This window comes from Muntiacus reevesi, chromosome 2 (assembly GCF_963930625.1).
Source record: "Muntiacus reevesi chromosome 2, mMunRee1.1, whole genome shotgun sequence".
Lineage (NCBI taxonomy): Eukaryota > Metazoa > Chordata > Mammalia > Artiodactyla > Cervidae > Muntiacus > Muntiacus reevesi.
The window spans coordinates 106,852,914-106,865,250 of NC_089250.1; the positions used below are offsets into that span (position 1 = coordinate 106,852,914).

General features: G+C 51.9%; 1 protein-coding gene across 1 annotated transcript in view; it reads left to right on the forward strand.

Annotated features, from left to right (window-relative positions):
- CDH23 (cadherin related 23) overlaps positions 1–12,337 on the forward strand; it is a 437,615-nt gene that overhangs the window by 125,311 nt on the left and 299,967 nt on the right. The window lies entirely within an intron of this gene.

Here is a 12,337-nt window from a genome sequence, read left to right on the forward strand (position 1 = left end):
GTGATTCCAAGACCTTGAAGGTGGCGGATAAAGAGCTCCTAACTGGGTGTCCCTCAGGCCTTCCCTAGGGGCTCTGGGTTGGACAGCAGCAGTAAAGGGTGAGGAGGGGAGATGGCATCCTCTAGGGAGAGGCAGTCTGCCACTGTGGCGTTGGAGTTCTCGTCCCTTTTATCTCATTGGATAAGGAAACTGAAAGAGCTCTAGGAAAGACCTATTTAGTTTATAGATGAGAAAAGTGAGGCTCAGTGTGGGAGAGTGACTTGTCTAAGGTCACACAGCTTTGACTTCCAGTTTCCTGACTCCCAGGGCAGCCTCAGATGCCTCAAGGATGAAGAAACCTGATATCATACCCCCATGTTCCTGTTGCTGGCCCTCTTTACTCAGTTGTGAGTCAAGGGTCCGCTGCTTGTGCCAGAGAGAGGACCAACGTGCAGGTGGGATACACCAGAGGTGCTCATGACCCCCCTGATGGAGTGGGACACAGGGAGAGAGACCCTGCAATCCAAGCACAGGGGCGCAGTGCCCTGAGCTGTGGCCGGCATGCCCAGGATTGCAGCTTGGCTCTGGGCCCCTGCTCATTTGGAAGTCTCCCTAATTTAATTAAGGGTCTCTACGTGCCAGCCTGCACTCTGGGCCCACGCTTAGAAACCAAGGGCATGGCTCGGAGTTAATGAGCCTTGGACCCATTGCTCAGCTGCCATCCTGGCAGGCATGGCTGCCCTCTGCCTTCCCTCACAGGGGCAGCAGACAGCAGCAATGAGGGGTCGCATCCCTGCTCTCAGCCCCTGGGCTAGGGCCAGCCTTCCCTACCTTCCTTGCCAGAAGAAAATGTGACCTCTAGCACTGCCCCGTTGGAATCCCCCAGGATTCTCCAAAGGCCTCTGCCTCCAAGGAGAGAGCCTCTTCAGTCATTCATTTATTTAACAAATATTTATTGAGTGTCTGCTGTGAGCATGGCGCCGTGCCAGGCTCTCACTGCACAGAGACCTGGGAGGCCAGAGGAATATATAATGACGGGAGCCAGAACCAGAGGCCAGAAACCCCAGGCTTAGCCCCTGCTCTTGCCCCCAGATTTCTGGGTCCACTAGGGTGCGTCATTTAACCTCTCTGGGCCATAGTCCTCCTTCTTTAATAAAAGCAGAGGACAGGTGAGATAAAATGGCCTGCCTCCTGCCCATCTGATGAGGAGAGGGTGGGCCAAGAAGGGCTAGCTCGAAGGACACACAGTCCTTGGAGGCAGGCCCATGTGGTTTACTCACCTGCATGTAAACCTCCCTGAGTCACTTCAGTGGCCTGATATTCGATGCCCTACTCAGTGGGGCATGTAGCCAGTGGGGATGTGGTGTCAGCTGGATGGAGGCCTGGCCACTCCTGACCCAAGGTGGTTTGGCACTGACCAGCCCTGCCCTGGGGTGGTCATCTGAGCTAGAGCTTAGCTGCTGGACTCAGGTCCCAGCTGGAGTACCAGTTAAGAGTCTGCTGGTCTTGGCCCAGACTTCAGCCAGGGATCTCCTGCTTACATGGAGGTCACCCTGGAAACCCCAGGCCCTCACCCTTGAGAAGCATGATTCAGTGGCAGAAGCCTGTGGGTGTGAACAGGTTGAGAACACAAACCGAGGAATGGGGAGGGGGCACAACAGACCCCACAAGGCATCAGTCCTCAGAGGTTACCAGAGCAATCAGAAAGATTTCCATATGCTTCCTGGAAGAGGTGGGTTTCCAGGAGACGCTCGCCAAGGTGAGCAGCAGAGCTCCTGTGTTATATGGTGGGCAGAGGTAGCCTGGAGGTCAAGACACCTGAGTTCTAGTGCTGACAACTAAGACTGTAGACCCGTTGCTGCCCCTCTGCTGGCTTCAGCTCCAACAGCTGTTAAGCTGAGGCAGTTGGCCAGGCCCCTTCCAGGACTGACATTCCATGGTCTGAGTGGGAATCCCAGAATGAGTGGCTCCTTCTTATCCTCCAGTACTTCATTATACCTTGAAGGGCTGGCAAAGACCTCCAGTGGCTCCCTCCATCCACTTAGCTCCTCTTTTGGTAGTCCCAGTCACCTGCATGTCATCCCTAACCTTCCTGACCTCCACTCCCCCAAGCCCTAGGGGCCTTCATAATATTTGGGTCTGTTGTGCCCAGAACCCTGGAATAGGCATGAGAAAAAAGTTACAGGGAGGTAAATTCTAGGTCTACATAAGGAAGAATTTGCTGACTGAAACTTTCACAGTCTCCTCCCCAGCCCTGCTGAGGGATGTACTGAGCTCCCCATCCCTGAGGTTATGTTAACAGAAGCAGAAGCCCGTGTTTCAGAAGCCATCCAGTGCTGAGTATTGGAGAGGTGATGAATCAGAGGCTCCCAAACATACCCCATCAGAATTTCCTGGGGAACTAGTTAGGCTGCATATTCCTGGGCCCCTGCAATTCTGAAGCAGTGGTTTGGGGAGAGCTGGCCCAGGAAGCTGCATTTTTAACTCCATGGGGACAGCACACCCTGGGGGATAACATCTGCGGCCATCCCCACCAGCGGGTTTCTCAGAGGTGCCGCAGCAGCCCATCTTTGAGAACTCTCAGCCTGTCCACAGCTGCCTAGAGACATCAACCCGCGGGGAATCACATCCTCAGGCCTAGCACCTGAGCAGGTGGGAGGCAGGTCAAGACCAGGCACTGCCCCTTTCCTAGAGAAGTTCACCCGCCCCCTGCCATCCCAGACCTGCCCCCTCTCCCTCCTAAAGCCCCTGCCTAAGCAGGGCAGGCGTGTTTGGGTTTGTTTGTTCTCGGTTCCGCTCCTGCCCACCCCTCTCCCCTCACTAAGCTGTTCTACATGTAATTATCCATTTTATCAGGGTGAAAGGCCCTGCAATTCACTTGTCGAAGCCCTAACGAGGCAGTGTGGATGCTTTCAAGTCCGTAAAGAAAAGGGAAATCCTGCTAGAATTGGCAACTTAATTCACCAAGCCAGCCTCGACAGACCTCATTAAGTCCCCGTGTATTCATTTCAGGCTAATGGCTGTCATGCTGACTGCTGTTTGATTTGCTGTAATAGACTTTTATGGCGTTCCAATTTGCTCAAACGTGTTTGCCTGTGTCTCTGCCCAGCAGCGCTGCTCCAGCACCTCCGTTAGGGGTGCGTGCCCACCTCTCTGACCTTCAGCACTGCCCCGCGCTCCTCCTTCTGTCCCCGGCCCTCAGCCTTCCAGCTGTGCCCCAGGGAGGTGACCCTAGTCCTAGGTGTTTGGGTCAGAGGACAGATGGTGCCAGGAGGCTCCTTGGGCTCAGGAGGGCCTCTGGAGCGTCAGGGTTGGCCATGTCATTGACGTTCCGAGAAGCTCAGCCTCCTTAGCTGGGCCTTTAGCCATCTGGCCTCAGCCTACCTTTCTCAGCTCATCTTCTGGTATTCCTCCACATGAATCCTCCTGTCAGCCAAGGGGCTAAGCCAGTGCCTCCAAGCATGCATCTATGTGTCACTTTTCTTTGTAAAACACATGTCATATTGTTCTAACTAGTTCTGGAGTGTTTTCTTTCTTCTTGCAGCCTAATTCTATTCTGCCTGTCCTTCAAAGCCCAAATCTGATCCACTGTGCTTTGATTCCCTCAAATTGTTTGAAATGAACACAAACATTTGTTGAACAGCTATGGAGCGGGGCCCAGGGATTTTCAGTTGGCTTGGCAATTCAGGGTAGAAAAAAAGACTCTACTCTTTGCCAGCTGTATAACTTTGGAAGGAACTTAATCTTTCTGGACCTCAGTTTTTTAACTATAAGATGGGAGACAGTGTTTCCCTTTTGGGGTTATCGTGAGAGCTATAATAATGCTGGTAGGAAAAGCCCTTAGTCCAGTTTGTGGCTCATAATATATTTGGTGAAATACTAGTGATTGAGACCAGGGTCTTTGTGCTCAGGGAAGGTAATTTTACAGGGAGAAAAACAAGTAAGTAGGTGTCTAACTACCTCTAAATGTATTGAATGCTATGGCAGCTTAGAATGTGCAAAGTGGGAGGGAAGGAGTGGACCTATGGAGTGAACTGGTCTATATATGGGGGCTATTCATATGGGAACTTAGAGGATGAGTAGGAGTTTGTTAAGCAGAGAAGCAGATTATGTTCTCTCTGAATATCATATACTTTCTGAGATCCTTTAGTTTTTTTTTCCATATGTTGGAATTTCCTGAAGAAGGGGTGAACTCTAACTCCTGACCAGAGATCCTGGTGAGGTGGGACAGTGACTGTATAGGTATGTGTGTCCCTTGCGAGTGCCCCCGTTACCTTGTAGAAACAAATTGGGCTGGAAGTGGGCCTTCTGGCTCCTGGCCCAGGTTTCTGTGAAGGACAGGTCCTGTGTAGATCTTTGTCACCCCTGGCTTCAGGTAACAAGATGGGAATGAGGTTGGAGGTGGGGAGGAGTGGGGCTGAGATGAGTCAAAAGGGACCCGAGAGTATGAGAGTTCTTTTCGGATCCTCAAGGATGGCTCGGGACATGATCGGAGCCAGAACCCAGGGTTCCTGGCCCCAGGTCCAACCAGGCCACACCATCTTTCCATATCACTTAATAAGCACAGATGAAAGTTGCTCCTTGTATGTCCTTCCTAGGGCTAGGAAAACAGGGAGGAGAGTATTCCTGATAATCATTTGTCAGTGAAACAAAATAAAGAATTCATTTCTATGATGATAATAATAAGTTGGTGTTTTGTTATTGAGAGCTTCCTGTGTGCCTAATATTATACTTCTGGTATGGGAACTGACTGAGCCCTCACTTCATGGGGTAGCCACTCTTGTCCGCATTCTACAGATGTGGATATGGAAGTAGAGAGGTTATATAAGTTGTCCAAAGCTAGGCAAGGATGGGGCCAGGATTCAGGGACAGGTCCAATTATGTGACCTTCAGTAGGTAACTTCAATTCTACCTACAAAATGGAGATAATTATGCATGCCTTGCAAAATTATTATGAGATTGAAATATAAGGGACCATGCGTGAGAATTGCTTAGCATAGAGCCCAGTGTAAATGCCCAATAAGTGGTCATAGTTATAGTCACTGTATGTCCATCTCTCCTGCCAGACAGAGCAGGGACAGAGCTCAAGTACCCATGTATCCTCAGTACCCAGCCCCAGATCTGGCCCCTGGATGTGAACTTCACGAACGGGCAGAGCCCTGCTACTTCCTCTGCCTCTTGGGTGGTTGGAAGGACAGCAGGAGCATTTATGCCAAGAATTCACTGCTGGTGCTCACTGATGCCCGCTGTTGCCTGCCAATTCTTGAACCTCAGCCATGCCATCCCATGTGCCCTGGGCATGTGGGGAGCCCAGAGAGGCCCAGAGCGGCCCAGAGCATGCGGAGGTGGACTTACCAAACTTATTAACCCCACTAGGCCCTGTGGCAGTGCTCCCAGCTGCCCTCCTCAAGGTAGGCCCATCAGACAATGAATGATTTATAAACTGCATCCTCAGGCTGCAGAGAGAAGTGGGGATGAGAGGGACTCCCACTGGCTTGTGCCTGCCATCCCCCTAAGGTGTCAGCTCTGCTCACAAGAGTGTCATCTCCCATGCCAGGAGAGGCAGCCCCTTGACAGGCCATATTAATTTATACCCTGGGGCCACGGTGCTCGGCGGCCCCCTCTGCATCTATATCTACCCGCCTGTTGATCTGGGAGAGGGAGATCAATCGGTCATCTCAGGGGCCCTGGATCTTGCTGGCCAGAGTCAGAGCAGGCGGCGGCCCTGGGCCACACCTCTGTGCCCCTCGGTGAGCACCCCGAGGTGCCTGAGTCTTTTCTGGTCTCCTGCTGTCAGCACAGTGACCGGTACCTAGAACTCCTTCCTTCTCCCAGTGGGTGTCACAGCCTGCAGTGGCAAGGACAGCAGGCTTTGGGCTTGTAGCAGTGAAGTTATACACACAGCAAAGCAACAGCGTTGCCTGTCACAACAGTCTTGAGGTGCTGTGTGTGTAGTGCTGGTGTGTGAGTGTGTGTGCACTTAAGTAATGTCTTCTCTCTGTCCCGGTGTTTTCACTGTCTTTCATTTGTCCTCAGGACAGCTCTGTCAGTTAGGGAGCAATTTTTCTTCCCATTTTCAGGATGAGAGAAATTGAGGCCAGTACAAGGTCACTGCTTTCCCTAAGTCCCCTGGTGTCAGATATTCTTGCAACTAGTCTTGCTGTCTCTCATCTTTTAGCACCTTTGCATGGGTCTTTTTGCAACTCTGCCATTACCTGCTGTGGTTTGCCAAAAGTTGCCCTGATATAGACAGAATGCAGGGAGGTGAGCTGGGGGCTCTGAGCTCTGAGCACAGGCTTCCCCCCATCCAAGGCTGGGGCAGGCCCATGAGCCCTGTGCACAGGCTGTGGGGGTCCAGAGGAGAAGCTTCACTCAGAGCCCTCTGCCAGCGGTCTGCAGTGAGGACCATCCCAAAGGTCAGGACCCAGCCCTGGTCATAGTGATGCACCTTCTGCATGACCTGCTGGGTTAGCCCCCCAAGGCAACCTCCAAGATTTCCGACCTCACGTATACATGCAGCATTATTTGTGAGAAGTAAGAGACCGACACACATGGGTAAATGCCATCCTGATCCACCTGCCTGCAGGGATGATTCAACAACTTTCTGCTGTCTCCTCCTTAAGTCTTAGGAGCCCAGGGGGGAATAAATGGAGTCCCACAGAATCCAGGCCCAGAGAGCTCAGCCCAGCCACATAGTTCAAAGCTCCTTGCTCCCTCATCCCCACTGTGGAGTGAAGCCCAGGACCCCCCGATCCCCTGAGACCCCTGTGGCACCTCCTTCCCTGCCTGGGGTGCATGGCCAGGGCTGTGGACATTCACCACCATCCTCAGCATGAGGAAAGAGGACAGTACAGGAGCAGGAGATGGAAAGAGCCCAGATGTAATTAAAATTATTATTTTGTTTGAATGGTAATAATGTTCTTAATTACATCAGTTTCCTCACCGATTCTCACTGGGAGTCTTTGGAGGCCCATATAATTCCATTGCAATGACTGCCGGACCCTCTGCCATGCATACGAAGCAGGGGACTGCATGTGGAACCCAGCTTGTGTGCATTAGGGATTCTCTGGCATGTGCTGGGTTACCTTTTATTGTGCCCTCCGCCCTTTAAATAAAGAACCTCTAAATGGAAGGAGATGATAGCTGCCTGCTGGAGATGTTCCCGCTGCATTGTTGGGCTGTCAGCCTCGTGCGCCAGAGTCCATCTGGCGTCTTTCATCTCCCTTTCCCCTTAGTGTTCTCCTCTTCCCCCAGTGGGACCTGTTGGTGGAAGGGCACAGAACTCCTGCCTGCACCCCTTTCCCTCTAGGCAGCGGGATTTCCTTAGACCTTGAGTGGGAGGCCAGGTTTAGGAAACAGAGGGTTGAAGAAGATCCCTCGTGCAGCCAAGGGCAGCTGTGGCTTCACTGCATGATAAGATCCTGAACCTGATCTGTGACATGGGGTCCCTGGTCCCTACGGCAGCACTGTGAGGGAGCCAGGCACACAGGGGTTCTAACTCCACAGTGGGAGGCTGGGAGCAAGGGGCTTAGCCTCCCGAAGCCTCCATTTCTTCATCTATAAAATAGGGGTACGTTGGGGTTGTTGTGAAAGTTCAGTGAGAGCATGTGTATGAAGCAGCACCCACGCAGGATAGTTGATCGGCTTTCCTGTTGTTCTGAGAAGTTCCCCCAAGAACTTCAGGAAAGTTGCTTGAAGTCCAAGTTGCAGCTGGACAAGTAGGTTCTGTTGCTATGGACTGAATGGTTGCTTTTGGGGTGTCAGTGGTCAAGAACTCATAGTCCAGAAGGAGACAGGAAACATGAAGCAAAGACATGACAAAGGAAAAACGGAAACAGAGTCACCTAGGAATAACTAGTAATAGGCAGAGAGCATTTCAAATAGGCTCCCGGAAGCCAGCACCAGAGGGGCAGTCAAGCTGACTTCCTCCCGCCACACATTTTGTAGAGATCAGAATCCAGGGAGGGTCAAGGATGAGCCCAAGGTCACCTGGTAAATCAGTGGCAAACCGCTGAAGACCTCAGGTGACTGGGCAAGATAGTCAGAGATGCGTTTCCAGAAGCTGTGATGAGCCTGAGGGCGTGCCTGGGTGGGAGGCGCAGCACTGTTTTCCCACATCAATGTCCAGAGCTGGGCTGGTGGCACAAGGGGCTGCCTTCTGGTCTCCCACAGACCCCCCCATACCCCAGGGGCAGTGACCTCAGGCTGCCTTCTCGACGCAAAGCCCTCATGGGGGTGTGGACCAGACACCAGCTCGCGCTTCTGCCTTGGCTCTTCTCGGGGGCTCTGGGATTTTGTCTCAGCCCCTCTACTTCTCCTAACAAGTTTGAATATTGTCAGAATGGCTTGGCGACAGGCCTGTCAACCCCCCCATAATAATATTGAGGCCCCCACTCAATAAGCTTGTTTTGATGCGTTCTCAGGCTGCTTGACCCACCTTGTTTTCTACCAGAAAATGAGAGAAAGAGGAGAGGTCCCGGGTGATGAAACTATTATAATTTCTGGGATTCCTTAGCATCCTTTAGTTACTTTGCAACTTTGTGGCACTGGCTGGAAGCTGGGAGGGGCTGAACTCTCCCTCTTTATAATAACCTTAAGTGGAAGCCTCCTGTCCTTCTATTAAAAAGCCACCTCTTCTCTCCAGATGCAATGATGCGGCTGAGAGATTTCACCCGGGCATAATCACTAGGTTCAGTGCAGTCGTCCCCCATTCACTGTCTTTGCCATCCATCGGCCAGCCCACGTCCATGGCATGGAAATTGCCAGCCACGAAGAGCTGAATGCTTGGTCACATCCTTGTCCAGGAGGGTCACACCTCCTGGTCCCCTTTCCTAGCCATGCCCCCGAGAGAGGGAGAGGGCTTGGAAGCCTCTCCCTCCAACCCCTCCCTTCTTGGTATCTTCCGGTGTGAGCTCAGCTGTGCCTCCACCATTCCCAGCACAAACCCTGCATTATAGAAATCCATCCTGTTTGTGTGAGGCTTTGATCTCCCAGCTTTCCTGTCCTTTCTGTCCCAGCGCCTCCCTACAGTCTGTTCACTTTGCTGCCGCCCTGCCTGCGTTCATGTTGTGCCGTCCCCCAAGCTGCTCTCACCCAAACACCCTGCACCATCTTCCTTCCTCTCATTTAGCCAAGCCCTACTCTTCCTTTCTCAGAATAGAGTGGGGAGGGCAGGGGAAGTCCTCTGTGTCCATATTTACAGATAACCAAGTCAGGTGTTAGAGGAGTTGGAAGACTCGCCCAGGAAGTGACCCACTGCGATCAGACCCAGGCCCTCCTCTTGGTCTTCCCCACTGGACTTGAAGGCACAGGCGTCTCTTAGTCCCTGCTCTTCGAGTTGCTCCTACACCTGTTCTGTCGATCCTGGCTTCTAAACCTCCTCCTTGGTGAACCCTCTGTGTTCTTACCTTGGCCTGGCCTTTCCTTCTTGGGATGGCACCAGGCCTCCCCTCAGGCAAGAGAGGTCAACCAGTCCCAGGTCTGGGTACTGAGCCTTCCTCAGGCTAGTTCAGCCAGTGAACAGCCCCTCCTGCTCGTCACCCGTCCATACAGCTCTGCAAGTTCAAGTGGGGTGAGCTCTAGCCCAGAGAGGTCAGGGGCCCCTCCACCTGTGGCTGGGTGGTCTCTTCCTTCTTCCAGGGCTCAATTTGCCCCTCTGTCAGATAGGACTGTTAGTCTTGTCCACTCCACAGTGTGGGTAAAACTACAGGACAGATAGGAAGGCCCTGAACTTAAAGCTTCATTCAGGTGGGATAGATGAACCCCTGGCGTGTTTTCTCCAATGGCCCTGCGGGTTTCGTGAGTTTTCTTTTCCTTCCTTCCTTCCTTCCTTCTTTCCTTCCCCCACTCCCTCCCCACTCCCCATTCCTTCCGTTTTTTGAGTCTGTGTATTACCTAAATGTAAATATAGAGAAGTGAGCAATCATAAGTGTTCATAAGTTTATGAGTTAGTTACAAAGAGGATACATTTGTGTTGCCACATCTAGATCAAGAAGCAGAACCTCTCAGGTGTCTAGAAGCCCCCTTGTGACCTTTCTAGTCCTTCCTCCTCCCTCCAGAAAGTAAACACTATCCTGTCTTCTAACCTCATGGGTTACTTCTGCCCATTTTCATTTTATTATATACATTCTATTGCATGTGTGTATAATCAGTTGCTTTAATCTTGTCTGACACTTTGAGACCCCATGGACTGTACCCCACCAGGCTCCTCTGTCCATGGGATTCTCCAGGCAAGAATCTTGGAGTGGGTTGCCATGCCCTCCTCCAGGGTATCTTCCTGATCCAGGGATCCAACCCCCATCTCCCTGCATCCCCTGCATTGCAGGTGGATTCCTTACCACTGAGCCACCGGGGAAGTTTTTTTTTAATCACCTAAGATTCAGGGTATAGGCAGCCAGCTTCTTCTCGGAAGTCACTTCCCACAATGACTAGAACCACAGTGGTTAGGTTAGAGGTTTGAATATTGGTCTCCCAGCTTACACCTGTGAGTTTCTAGGAAACTTCCTGTCTCTGGTTAAATGAGTGTGGTGCTGATACAGCGTCGCCACCATGCAGGTGACATGAGACGACGGATGTGCAGGGCTCAGCCTTCAGCCCACACACAGGAAGGTCGGACGGACTGTCTCCTGTGGGCTTCCCCTCCCTGGTCGTGGGTCATCCCTGCAGGTGGGTATGGAGCTGCCTGGGAGCTGAGACAGGAGGCTGCATGGGGAACTAGATGGAATGGCTGAAACTTGGGTTGAGAGGAAGGGGAAGGGCAAAAAGGAGGTGGGCCCCTTCCTTCTTGTGCTCTCCTTCAATCCTCACAAAAGTCGTCCCCTTGGTAAGAAAGATGTGATTTTCCTCATATTATAGCTGGAGAAATGGACCCAGAGAGGTTAAGTAACTTGCCAGGGCTGCACAGCTTGCCCTAGGTGGCTTCCTCTGTACTGCCCCCGCAGAGTAAGTCCAATTGCATTTTACCCTCAGTGTATCTGCCGGGGGTTGGGGGTTTACTATAAGTCTGTCTGCTTCTGAGAGGCCAGCCTTGGGTCTGGAGAAAGTGGAAGGGGGGAGGTGTTTGCTTAGGAGAGGGCTTCTTGAAGTGACCTTTATTGCGTCTCAGCTCCTTCAGTCTTCTGCAAAGCTGCAGGTCCTATCAGCAAACCAATCTCAGGCCTGCATGAGAAAACACAAAAATCTTTAAAGGCTTCTTAGCAGCTTGAAGTGATTGTTGTTGTTTTTTTCCCCCTTCTCTGTTCAGGGCTGGGGCAGGGCCAGGACAGTGGGAGAAGAATGATAAATTCCTCCAAAGCACTGTCTTTCTCCTCACCTCTCCACATCATCAGGTTCCCCAAACTCAGGGGCCACCAGACCTTTAAAAAAACAACAAAAAATCCACCCAATACAGCCCAAACGGTAGAGACAGAGGGACATGCAGCAGCAGCTATTGGGGCGGAAAGCCCTAAATGGTGTGGAAGTAATGCCTAAAGTGTGCTGGCGATTACAGACATTTCCACAGAGCCACGCTCAGGCTGCATGGGTCGGTAGCAGCAGCCATGGGGAAATAAATAAGTGAGCAAGCATGGGAGATCCCGTTAACTGTTGCTGTGCAGAAGGGAGGTTTGGGGCAGGTCTTTGGTGAGGGGCGGAAGGAAGGCAGACGGGCTCATTCATTCATTCTTCCATCCATCCACTCATTTGGTTGTACTAAGCGCCTCTGATGTGCAAGGGATGTCACTAAAACTTTTCCGTGGTGTTCTGAGAGCAGTGACCAGAATCCTGCCAAGCTGGCAAGACCTGGCCCCAGTCCCTTCTTCACCTCCCCTTGACGAGTGCTTTCTTATGCCTCTACCTTCTTTCTGGTGCCTGAGGGCTTGTGCCAAGGGCCTTTGCACGGCTGTTCCCTCCCCCTCTTTTCATGAACCATTTCTGGTGTGCTCTGTTCCCAGAGCCAGATGCTGAAGGCAGCTCAGTTCTTGCAAACCTCGCTCCAAGGCCTTTGCAGAAGGGTTGAGCCTGGCCTCACCAGAGTTTGCAGGCAGCACTGAGAAATGAGGATGCCTTACTCAGGAATGCTGGAGCAAAGGATGTCATCTAGTGGGGCTGGGGTATGGTAGGCAGACAGTAACCCTAAAGGTGTCCACTTCCTAATCATAGGAAACTGGGACTGCCCTACCTCATGTGGCAAGAGGGACTTTGCAGGTGTGATTAAGTTATGGGCCTTCCTGGGGAGATAACTGGCTGATCTGTGTGGCCCCATTGTAATCACAAGGGTCCTTTTACGAGGGAGGTAGGAGAATCAGAGGGGATGTGAATGGAAGCATCTGTCAGAGAGAGATTTGATGGTGCTATACTTCTGGTCTGAGCACAGAAAAAG